Below are 13,194 nucleotides of genomic sequence, written 5' to 3'. Positions count from 1 at the left end.
TCAACACTGCTACCATGTTTCTAATGATACACAGCTTCATGTAAGTGGGTGAAGTATCCCTTTAATGTTGCATACAGTCCTAAATTTCCTTGAGGGAGTCATCCCAAAAGGATCAATAAAGTTCAGTCTAGTTGTCGGGATAGACTAAATCTCACTAGGTACACTGGACATAAAAGGCAGCAACAATTGCTATAAATCCTCCAGAAGCTCAGACTCTAATAATCTGTTCTTTTATCTTGTGCTTTTATTAAATGGCCTCCATCTCTATGGATGACGGCTCAGCACACAGTGTTCCCTCCTGTGTGCATTGTGGCCATTAGATCATAACATGTCTGTAAGTGGATGTGTGAAAGAGGCCGTGTTGTCTGATAATGTTGCGAGAATAAGATTGACAAAGCATTCTACCAGTTTTGTGAATTTACTTTGTATACACTGTTTAATAAGACGAGGTCATTTGTGAAAATCCCTGTTGAAAACTTTGAAAGTTATGAGATAAATGTTCAACAATGTCATGCTTTGACCCATCCTCATACCTGGGAGCTTGAAAAAAACTAACTCTAGAATCCTGACATCCTGTATCGTACATACCAATCAGGTTTTATTCAGATGGGTAAGTGTGTTTATTTCTACTTCCATTTCTATAGAATAGTGAGGAGAATACATGATACATGACAAGGATCTCATGATAGTGAAGAGTTTTGATGAGTACAGTTGGTGAATAAATGTTATCATGACTATACGACAATTCAAAATGTCCTTTGGTAAGAATTGTTCCAAAAGATAAGAGAAGGACGTATCATTCCTTAAATATCACAAACAACTCTGTGTTTTACCACTCATACTTTGGAAAAGGAGTAGCAGAATATGTCATTGATACTGATGTGATATTAGAAACATATGTAATGGCAGATTCCATTAAGTGACGAGTCTGGCAATGTGTCTTTTGCCTTTCGCTTGCATTGTGTCAACCAGGTTATTTTGTTTCCATACATTTTGTATAGCAGTGACTTTATGGGAAAATCGTGTAATTTCAGGTTAGCCATAATCATATACAATCTGATAAAAATAAACTGACGACACCTCTTCGTAACCTCTGCAGTGTTAAGAAGAAACAATGAGCTTGATAGGAAAGCATGATGCTTTTTGACCAGCGATCTGATGTGTTTGAAGCTGATTTACGCTGATTCACACGGAAAATACCTGGACTCTTCTTATTCTAAAACTTTCATCAGCTTCCTGTTGCCGTCTTGGTTTTTTCTAGAGAATCGCATGTCATTATTCACCTTTGGAGATAACTGGGACACATACATAAATGACGTCACACAAGGCATTGCATCGCAAAAGAATAAGATCACATGACTCATCGGAGCACAAACACAGCATGAGCAGCACAGATGTCATCAATTACACTGATGATGGCTGCGATCCATCAAGTAGTTCCAAGATCCAGATTGTGTGTTTGCATGCTCACTTATTTGGCTTAGTCAGATACTAAAATGAAATGACTGCATCGTGTAAGTGTGTGCTGTAGAAAAGGACTATTATATCCAACATCAACATTACCAACACTGCCGAAAACCTGTGTCTTAAAGGTGTGGTAAAGAATTGTACATTTGCTCTATCACCTTCTTGCTGAAAGTTAAATGAGAAGATGTCAAAGTGGGCGTAGTTCATATGAAGCTGGCAGGTGGTTAGCTTATTGCAGAATGGTTACTGAATAGTGGCTGAAAAGTCCTCCAATATCTGTCCAAAGGTAATGCAATCTGACGTCCAGCAACTTCCTTTCACTCCAGTGTCAGAATGGTTTTTGTCAACACGTCTGCAGCAGGTGTTAGACCACATATAACTGCTGAACAATCTAAAGTTGCTATACTGAATGAGCACTCACCCACTCTTATGTACAAAGACAGAAAAGCACACGCACCTTGCTTTCATCATCGCTGACATGTCCCAATTAAGTGATCCCAGAGCACTGTTGTTTTTGTCTAGCTATTTCCCTGCTGCTCATTAAGGCGGTAGAGAGACTAAGCAGTATATAGATCAGAGAGAGCGTGCCAGATATTGATGACGGCATGCTGAATACTCTGGGAGCAGTAACTGATTAGTTATCACCGGTTGTGTACAAAAAAAAAAGCCAGTTCTGTTAGTATACGTGGATGTGTTTGTTTGCACTCCTGCTTGTGTCCAAGTAACAGACACAAACATTCATTACTGAATTGTGAGAGACACAGAATCCTCTGAAGGTTACCTTGACATAGAAAAAACATCCAAAAAACTCAGTTCAGAGAGAGGGAAAAAAACAGAAGGCAGAGGAATGTGACTATGTATTCAGGATATTCTTTTCTGTTTTAAAAAAAGGAAAACCACCAACAGAGGAAGCTGTTCATGTGATTTGTAAAAGCGGCATGTTGCATGATGAAATAGCACTGTGACAATCAATGATACGAACATATGGCACCTTCCTGTTCACTATTTTCCTGTGGCAAGATTAGCTGGAATTACATTAAAATACGAGGAAAGGAAATGGTGATAAAGCGTTTGATGTGGGTGGTGTCATAGTAAGAGTAATACCTTAGTCAGAATGACAGATATGGTGGAGAGTAAAACCTCCTAAATGCAATCTAGCCTTGAGAAGTTCTTCCCTTTACAGGGTAAATATACATCCTTTTATGTGCCCAATTACGTGTTTCATATGAGTCTCAGTTTAACTGTAAATAATAGCCTAAGTCACCCAGAGGTTCCCCTCTGGTTTCAGGTTTGTGAAGATGTAAAAAGACAAGATTATTAACAGCTGTCCTCAGGAAAAGAAGAATTTAATGAGCATTTAAAATGCTCATTAAATAAAGTGAGGTCAGATTGATCATTTCTCAGGTGTTCCAGGAGGTCGGACAATCTAAACACTGACTGAAGTTTGTGGCACGGCATCAAACAGATTTGTGGCTTAAATTCCCAATGAGGTCAGGAACATTTTTTTTAGTGGCACGAGCATGCAGATATCTGTTCATAGATAAACCCGGTACTGACAAATATCATGGCGGTGGATTGCTTGTGCTTGATTCCAACTATTTTTCTTGCATACTTCAGTGCCTGCTCCTTAGTGATCGGTCAATACTTCTTGTACTACAAATGTTCTACAAACATCAAACGTAACATTCTACTTTTTTTTTAATTATTCCAATGTTCTTTGAACATATTTAATAATCATCATCAAAATGATGTGAAACAAGCTTGGCCTTTCAGTCTGCTCCGCTTAATCAATTGCTAGCATTTTGTCCACACATTTTGTCAGTTAGCAAACAGATTCATCAGTTTATCCGTTCAGTTCTCACATAAAACTAAAAGTGGCCCTCGGTGGAGCGAGCACAGACCGTGAAAGAGGGGGAGTTTTAAATAGTTATAAGAGATAGACAGCAAAATAAGGCCACATGGAGCAGGGGTCAGCCCCTCCTCTCCATCTAAATTAAATTAGCTTCATTAGATAAGATGTGATTTGTGAGCTGTCTACTGTCCTCTGTCCCATCCTCGAAGAAACATACCATGTGTAGGAGATTCTCCAGGCTGTTTCTTTTAGAGATGCAAACAACAGAAAAATCAGACACAGTCTGTGAATTTAAAACTACGATAAACAGTGCTCATTAAAGAACAAAAAATAACTGCATTTGTTCCGTATTTACACTCCAGGCATTATTAGAAACACACCAACATTGAATTCTCATGCTCACAGAAACGCTTGCTTGGTGACAGAGTAAATGTCAGAAGACTCCGTAGATGCTCGAAAGACTGTAAAAGGGTCAGACATAAACCGAAGGAGCAAGGAACCTCTTGGGAGACTCCATCAAAAAGCCAGTGTTGAATTATAGAGTCTCCCTTTCTCCCAATACATATAACAGTACATACATGATGTACACTCTAAAGCTATCTAGGGGAGGTTCTGATCTGTATAACATATAATCTGTTGATCATGCTCATATCCAAGGATGATTTACATGAAGTCTACATAAGAAAATAACCTTGAATTTCCCTCGGGATCAATAAAGTATCTATCTATCTATCTATCTATCTATCTATCTATCTATCTATCTATCTATCTATCTATCTATCTATCTATCTATCTATCTATCTATCTATCTATCTATCTATCTATCTATCTATCTATCTATCTATCTATCTATCTATCTATCTATCTATCTATCTATCTATCTATCTATCTGTGAGTGTGTGTGTGTGTATGTGTATGTGTATGTGTATGTGTATGTGTGTGTGTGTGTGTGTGTGTGTGTGTGTGTGTGTGTGTGTGTGTGTGTGTGTGTGTGTGTGTGTGTGTGTGTGTGCGTGCGTGTGTGTGTGTGTGTGTGTAATCCTATAGCTACACTATAGACTATAAAGAGGCTTTATTGTGTGGAGTGAGGGATACTTGAGATGTGATTTCATTCTATACAGGCTGCATGCATTATGCATCTATGCCCAATGTACTGTCTTACTTGGAAATATGGTGTTAAATAATGAATTTGTTTTCCCTGTTGATACATTGATGTAAAGATAAAATGGAACGTGTATGTTTGTGACAAGATTTACATCTAGATAATGCATGTATTGTGCATTTGCATGTGTTTGGATAACAGGGCATGTGACATTTATTTTACTCCATGAGCAAACCTGTGCCTGAATGACAGGACACTCTATGCAGTGCGAAATATGGACTCTGTTTGCATCTCTATTGAACCTCAGTTACACAAGCAGCTGCTGTTAATTCGGGCTCCCATGTTTTATTTCTTAAGGCTAGGAGGCCTACTTGTTTTTTTGAGGTGCTCTAAATGATGCCAATGAAGAGCTTTTTACATATAGGCTACAGTCCTTGTCAGCTTTTAGATTATTGATTTTAGGGAATCAACTGAAAGCTGAAAGAAAACAACATAATTAAAAAGCGTGAAATGCCCCAAAAGATTTCGATAGAGAAAGTGCCGGAAAATTATGAACAATTGCAATGAAAACATGTTTGATACGCAAGACTTTCTTTATATTGGCTGACTAAACAAACCTGAGTTAGAAGAGTATGGAGCTGATGGTAATCGACTAAAGTGTCATCATTTGTTTTCTAATTTTCAGTGTTTATGAAGCTTCAGAATGTTCTGACCTGCTGTCACACATTTGCCCATGATTACCAGTTATCATAGCTGATGATGTCTTCCCAGACTACACAGGCAGACAAAGAGCAGTAGGTGTCCTGCAATTACGGAACAGTATCAATGTACCATTATAATAGCTCTGATTATTGATTTCAGAAATACAGCAGTCCTTAAAAAATGTTTTTGTTTGAAGCTAAAGATGTTTAATTCATGCTCTTTTTAGGAGTTTTACGTCAAGTCTATAGTAGCTAAGGCAGAGATGTTTTGAGAGAGGGGACGTGCATGACACAGCACTCTGTTGTGCATAAATGCTGGAGAACGAGATGGCCAAAGTTTTACGGTGTGTTGAAGAGGTAGTAAGTATTGCATCCTTCAAAGGTATGATTAAGGAATGTATTAAGTTATACACACTCGATGGCAATTCAGAAAGACGGGGGTAGTTTGCTTTGCAAGTACAAGTTTGTCGCAATCCATAAATTGTTCATTTGAAATTTAGCTTGTTAGCTTAGCATGCAATCTGATAATAAAATAACCCAATGCCCACTCATACAGTATTTCAGTATTACTGTTTAATTTATAATAGGTTGGACTAACTATGTGTTCAGTGGACATTTGAACTTAATAACAAAGAGTTGAAAGGGTTGAACAATGCTGTACCATTAGTTATTTTATTGAGTTATACCATCCTGTTGTTGCTTTAAACATGATTATGACAGTGCGTTTGGCTCTCTGACTATATCTCAAACTGCAGTTAGCTCTTATGTAAGCTCTGGCTCTTGAATAGAAGCTACTGCAAGCTTTGGCAGCTACTGCCTCTCTCTGTCTCGGTTTCTCTCTCTATCTCTCTGTAACATCTTTGCCATTCTTAGCAGACTGAGGCTCACTATAAATATTTTATATGGCACAGTGCATGTGGGAAAAATGTATTTTTAGCCTCTTTCATTGCTTTCAATGGATGTCCGCTCTCCATCTAGCTAGACAGCTTTTATGGTGTGGATTATTTTGTCTCTTCTTCCCTTTGCATGTATAAGCGCATGTGCATCAGGTCCAGCCTTGATTCGTTGGATCCATTCTGACTGCTGTCCACTGGCAACATTTACAGTATTGATTCGTACTAAGTTCTTTTAAGGTAGCATATGCTTTATATTTAGTAGATTAACACTATAAGGGACCTGCATTTGCTTGTATGTGGTATTTTAAGATCCCTCTCTATAAAAGGACAACAACAAAAAACCCATCTGATTCTGCAAGACTGTTACTGAAAGGATAAGAATAGAAGGAGAGAAAAGCATTTGCAGATGTCACTAGTGAGGGATGGATGTTGATATGCAAAGCACACCCTAACCCTGTTCACCAAGACATGCATGCGTGAACATTAGCAACAGACAGCAGACACACTCTGTTGAAGCACTGCGAACACCCGAGGTTGTAGCTCTTTGCATCTGCTTAGACAAAAGAGATCAGAGAAAGATAAAAAAGAAAACAAGAGACACTCATTAGTAGTCCAGGCATTAGACACATAGCCTACTTGGATCATTAGCCACATCAGTGATGCAACTTCTGCACATGGCCAACGGAGGATCTGTTCCATTTTTCAAGTAAGACACAAACCATTGTCATAGAATTTATGTAATGTGGAAGCTACTGAGATATAGTCTGGTTGATTTGTCTGTGTCTTTTATTTACACCTGATCTGTGACAAGGCTGCAGTTAAATAGGTCGATCCCACACACACACACACACACTCCCACACACTCCCACGCCCAGAGTGCCCTCAATCCAACCTTGATCAATGTTACAAAGGGAGGTGATTTGATACAGGATCAGGTGCAGCACATCAGATGCTCTACTGAGTTGCCTTGCTCTCTGAAAAGACACTGAATTAAAATCAAAGCCATTTAAAGCAGTCACAGTTGGTTGGATTGGTAATGTCTGTTGAAACTGAAAAAAAAAAAAACCTGTAAGAAACAAGCTTTCATAGTCCAATAAAAAAATGTAACAGAGCAACAAATGCTATTGCAACAACCTTGGTACGATTGAATTTCCTGTGTGCTTTTCCTCTCTAATTCATCTTCCTCCTTCTGCTTCTTGCCCACGTTTCCTCGTCTTTCTTCTGACAGGAGGACAGCAGCCATACTGACTGCTAATGAGGGACAGAGCTTTTGCTGTTTGTATGTGACAGAGTCTGAAGAAGAAAGACACAGAGAGAGTGTCTTTGTTTGTGAGTGCATGCGTGCCTGTAATGGTATTTTGGAAGAGGTTGAGGCCAGAAGCAGAAAGAGAAAGAGTTAAAAAGATAAAGGGAGATGTGCTCTCCGGCGCTCTTCCCTAGATCTGTTTCCTCTCTGTTACTAGGCAACACCTGCAGGCATGCACTAAATAAAGCCTTGTACCCAGTATTCAACCTCATCGCCTCGAACTCCAACTCAAACTCTCTCTCTCTCTCTCTCCTCAACGACCTCATCCATCACTCCCTCTCTTGTTCATCCCTCTGCAGAACCCTTACCCTAGACCCCATCATCCCAGCACTCATAAACGTCCTCTCACTCATCCCATTCTCCTGTGTTAACTTCTTCTTCCTATTTACACCCTCCAAACACCCAAAGACAAGGTTGTTGTTAATTTGGTTTGCCTTCTTGTAATACTGTAAAAAGGAGAAACAGGAAATGTAGGGCCACAGTAAGCAAGGTTAATCTTGTTACAGGATCAATTGTTGTGTTAAAGCATTTTTCTCTCTTTGTCCTGAAATCAAGTTATGGTTTCTTCAGGAGCTGCTGTTAAACCAAAGCAACTATTTTAACTGACCCCGTAAAGCCAATGATGAAAACAACAGCAAGATGCAAGGTCATTGCTGGATTCATTTACTTTAACAATTTATAAATCGATGTCTTGGTGTTTTAAACTAAATCAATAGAGAAATAAAGGTTTTTATTATAGAAGCCCATATAATGAAAGGCAGATGTACAGTGGTGGGTTTACTTCATAAAGAGGTCTACAAGTTGTAGATTAGTTTTATTTAACTTATTTATAGGGCTGATAGACTATTACAATGTTTTAATTGCAATTATTTGCATGTTCAATCGCAACTTTGAAAATCCTTTATTTTGCATTTGAAAATGAAAATGTTATCCTTTATTAGAAGCTTCTTGATCTTTAGAGTAAGAACTGAGAGTACTTTTCTTGCTTTTTGAATTGAACCATGCTTCTATTTTGAAATTAAGAAATGAGTGTTTGTTAGACCAGAGAGAACAACATTAACTCAACTACCAAAAAAAAAACTTGTTACAATATTTTGTATGATTATACCTTAAAACTGCTTCAGAGCATCAACAACAATCCCAAACAACAACAGAAACATTATACTTAGAATGAACATATCTGTTTACAAAGATGGATCTGAAATGAGACATTGCAGATAATATACGAGATTCCCATGTGTATTTACATGAAGGGGAAACAGATGACCTGATCGGCTCCTGAATTCTACTCTGAGCCCCCAAATTACCTGCCATGAGACTATTATTTTGCTTTGGGTGATTTGTCAGCAGAGACAGGAGGTTATGGAAACACAGACAGAGACAGATATAAAGAGAGAGACAGTAGTCAGGGACGGCACAGTTGTGGTCTCCAGCAGGTAAAAGTAACCCCAAACTGTCATTGTGACATAGTATTTTATATGTGTTACTCAGGAGGATACATTTTGGACAGTATATGAGATCAGTCAACTTGACAGGCAGTAAGTAAGTACAGTTTGTAGGAAATGATCCAGGCCGTCCAGTGCTTTTGAATCTGACCCGTAGAAAGCAAAATAGTGCTTTCAGAATGTAAAAATCTGTCTCTTTGTGTGACCCAACTTGATCATCATACCAGTGATTTCTTCCATTGATTAATGAAACGTTGATATTGTCCCAGCGTGAACCTGTGTTTTCTTCTTCTTCGAGCGACACTGATATGTGTGTTGGCATTGAGATACATCATGCTGCTCAGCTGTTGATTACAAATAAGTGTGAAGACGAATCAAGTGTACCTCTCACTCATGAGAGAATATTTTATTACGCACTAAAAAAAAAAAAAAAAAAAAGCATTGATGCTGGTTCGTACAATCAAATGCATGCACACCAAATAGATAAACACAAGCTAAGGAGAGAGACAGGAAGAAATGGATGAAAGCCTGTGAGGCTGCAGAATGATGCACTAGAGAACTGAATGCTTCTCTAATAAAGTTTTTGAAAATCCCACGTCTCTGTGTATGTGTTGATTGGAAAGGGAGCTGCCTTAAAATTGTTATTTTCTTGTGGGTGCCCGAGCACACGAGGATACTAATACACAAGCTTTGCACAATAGCCCTATCAGACAGAGCCAACATCCATAACCAGAGATTTACCGGTGGATTTTAAAAGGGCGAGCGGCTGTGTTTGTGTGTATGTAGAGCTGAGTGGGATTTGGTTTAATCCAAACATGAAAAACAAGATTCCCTCCAGCACACTCACATTCACATGCCCCCCCCCCCCCCCCCCCTTCTGTCACTCTCCTTGTTTATATGTGGGTGTGTATGTGTGTTTGTGTGTGTATGTGTGTGTGTGTGTGGGAATTTGTCTCCCTCAGTGTCTTTTAGCGTTACGCAACAGCTGGATTATGTAATCCCAAACATATATGCATGTCCACGAGGCTAAGTGCTGTAGCGCGTGAAGCATGCAAAAGCATCAAGCTGAAGAGGGGGATGATTTTGAAGAGGAAGAGAAGACAAGAAAAGGAAGAGGTGAAGAAGGGATAACTTCAACAACCTTTTAATACTGAGGACACGGAGGAGAGCTGCAGTGACATCACACATTTACCCCTGTGAAGGCATTCAAGTCGATGTGAAGTCAAATGGAAGAGAGCAAAGGAGGCAGCCAACACTGGCAAAAACAAGAGGATGTTCTTTTGTGTTATAACAAAAAATATCCAGAAAAAAAGATCACAATAAAGGCTGTAAAAGGACTTAAAGCATACTTCATATAAGTTGATATGATACAGTTTATATTATCCTGAATCAAGTGTACAGTTTTTCTAGAGCTCCTTTTGCACACTTTATTTAGTCTTAGACCTCCAGACAGCAGAAATGCTGTTGTTTACTAGCCTTCTACTTTTATATTCTGTTTATGTTCATTGTTTTTGCACCAAAACCAACAACACAATATCATTTCATGTTTGAAATGTATTTGGGAATAAACTAGTTCATTCTGATTCTAAAGCTTACAACTGATTCTTATTTAGCCTTTTGTCCAGAACAGCGTGCGGGTCAGAGTCCTCCTACTGATGGAATGAAAGCTGTTTTTCTTTGCTTATATCCTGTAGGAATTTCAACTAGTAATGAATTAATCATTGTCACTGAATAAATCCAAAAGTCATATCTTTTTGAACAATTATCTGAGAGCTTTGTATTAATGTATTCCTTTGCAGAAGATGAATGTCTGCTGCTGCAAGAGAAAGGTTTGATGAGAGGAAAACATTAAAAAAGAAAGCAACAAGCCAAACATGTGCTAAAGTTATGACAAAGGGAAGGGCATGGATTCACTGTGACAGGTTTTACTGCTTGCAATAGTCTTTTCAATTTGGACAACACATGCAGGAGTTTTTGTACACATGCAGGACTTTATAAATATACCTCATTATATCAGAGAATATATACTATTTTATTCAAATTATCATCTACACACACTCTTAATGCAAATCAAGGAAAATAACTTCCTTGTCTCCTCCAACATCTTTTTTTCCACTTCTCCCGACAGCACTATTATCTTATTTAGTGTTCTACATATTAATCTTCAATTACTTGTTTATTTTTGAGTTTATTGTTGATAACTTTGATGAGCTTTAGTTTCATCAAATATGTGTAGGAAGTTTTCAACTGGTTACGGAGCATTCTGAAATTACAGATGGCCTTTTATGACCTATAAAAGCAAACTAGACCATCAGGAAGAACATTGGCGATATTGTTTGTATTGTTTCTCACCGCCGCCAACAGGTTGTTGTGGGGCAAGATCATTTACAGCACACTGGTAAAAGAGCTAAGGTTTACATTTCCCATCATATTCCACATTGAGCCAAAAGTTAAACTGTTAAAAACATTAGCCTAACACACGGACAGGACAGAAAAGAGTGGAGAAAACAAAAGAATGTTTTGTTCTGTATTTTGCAATGAGCTGATGTAGTTTCAGCCACTGTATTCACTCTAAGATTATCAAGTGGTGGATCTTTTATGTGCAGTAATACCAGGTAAATACATTGATCTTGAATACGAACATCTCGGTCACGTGTTGTTGTTGTTTTGGGTTTTTTTAATCTGAGACTATGTCTTCAGTCTTTAAAAAAAAAAAGGTCAGTGTGCCATTTCAACTTGAGTGAAGAAGAACCAAACCCCATCAATAAAAATGCTGAAGTGATAGAGAACAAAAAGCAGAGACTTGAATCAAAAAGATTTTTATTTTTTTTATTCCCCGCATTGTGAGGTTGTAAGTGCTCTCAGCAAGCTCTTCAAGGGAGAAAGATAATCAAAATGGAAAGAATAATTGAGTGGCAGGAATCATGTAAGAGACAAGTATTAGATGGAAAGAGGAGCATACAATGCAGATCGGTGAGGATGGGAGAGGATGAAGGAGAAAGTAAACAAAGCTGTGTGGAGTTGATGTCATTACTAGTATTAGTAGGTATGCATGAATTGCTCACACTGACAAACCAACGCATGCACCTTAAACACACAAAGGCAGGCTGAGTTGCTCATACACATTCCCACTCAGGCTTCACTCAAACACCCACTCCCACACCAACGAACAGGCAAATGACAGGAACACGTTTTGCCTTATCTCCAAACCTCCAATCCAATTTATTCATCCCCAACCTGTACGTCTCTCGTCTTCACAAGATTTTTGTTTAGCTCCTCCCACTTTTATACACTCCTGAAGTTGAATTTTAAGTTTTTAGTTATTATTTTATATTCTTTGACTCTACCAGCCACTCCCCCAACCCCCCTGGTCTACTGTGGCCCCTTACTTTTAAATACCTCCAACCCCAATGTTGTGCAAGATTAACTGGCGTTTCATTTCTAATCACCTATATCATATATTATATTGTGGTCACAATACTCATTACACTTGTGTTTCTTTAGGTAAATGAACAAAAAAAAGTTTGTTCACTCCATTTCATCCTCACATGAAAACCAAGCGGAGTTTCTTGTTCCAGACGTTGTCCCCTTCTGACTCTGCAAACAGCGCTGGGCTGACATATCTGCAGCTGAGGAAATTGACATGACAGCCACTCCACGGTTTAATACCCACTGTCAAGCGTTTTAGAGGTCACAGATCAAATTCAAAAAAAAAAAAAAAAGAGGAAAAAAGTGAAAAAGGGACAAGAGGGGATGAAGAAGCAAAGTGAGGAGGGACTCAGCAGAGGAAAATAAGGAGCAGAGCAGAGGATGCTCTCTGTGGACCCTCTGTCCTCTTATCCCTCCTGTCACCAGAGAGAGGTGAGGGGGCTGGTTGTCATGACGGCTGTTGTCATGGCAGCTGGACTGGGCTATAAACAGGAGAGTGCAGTGCAGTGCAGTGAAGCTAAAATTACAAAGATAATAAAATATGTTGCAAATAAGCAGTTGACATTGGAAGCAAAATGTTATGATTTTGACTTTGACTTTTCAATTTTCAAAATCATTCCACTAAAACGTAGTTCATAAATGGCTCAAGTTGTTTTACACGTTCATGTTTTTGAGCACCACCAGATAGAAGTTGTGGTTTGTTGTTTTTTAGGAAATAAACAGTGACCCCTGCATAGAAGTATTAGTTTGTGGTCTTTTCACTTTTAATTGATGATACAGTTCATATGAAGTCGGCCATTTAAAATCTGAATACAGTGAATTTCAGAACATGTAAAATACACAATTCTTTACCTTTTTTCCACCCTTAAGTCATCACTTTGGAAACTGCTGCTCCTAATGATTAAACCAAGAGTCAATTCAGTTCTTCATACCCCAGTTTGACAACGTCTATAATTTCCAGATATTACCGAGTCCTTCTCTAGTATTGTATTACAG

The 13,194-nt window shown here is 38.5% G+C and overlaps 1 protein-coding gene across 1 annotated transcript in view; it reads left to right on the top strand.

Annotated features, from left to right (window-relative positions):
• The window catches only part of srd5a1 (steroid-5-alpha-reductase, alpha polypeptide 1 (3-oxo-5 alpha-steroid delta 4-dehydrogenase alpha 1)), a 387,143-nt gene that overhangs the window by 353,753 nt on the left and 20,196 nt on the right, over nt 1-13,194 (top strand). The gene's annotated exons all lie outside the window — the stretch shown is intronic.

This window comes from Symphodus melops (assembly GCF_947650265.1).
Source record: "Symphodus melops genome assembly, chromosome: 18".
Taxonomy (NCBI): domain Eukaryota; kingdom Metazoa; phylum Chordata; class Actinopteri; order Labriformes; family Labridae; genus Symphodus; species Symphodus melops.
This window is presented reverse-complemented; position numbering and strand designations above follow the sequence as displayed.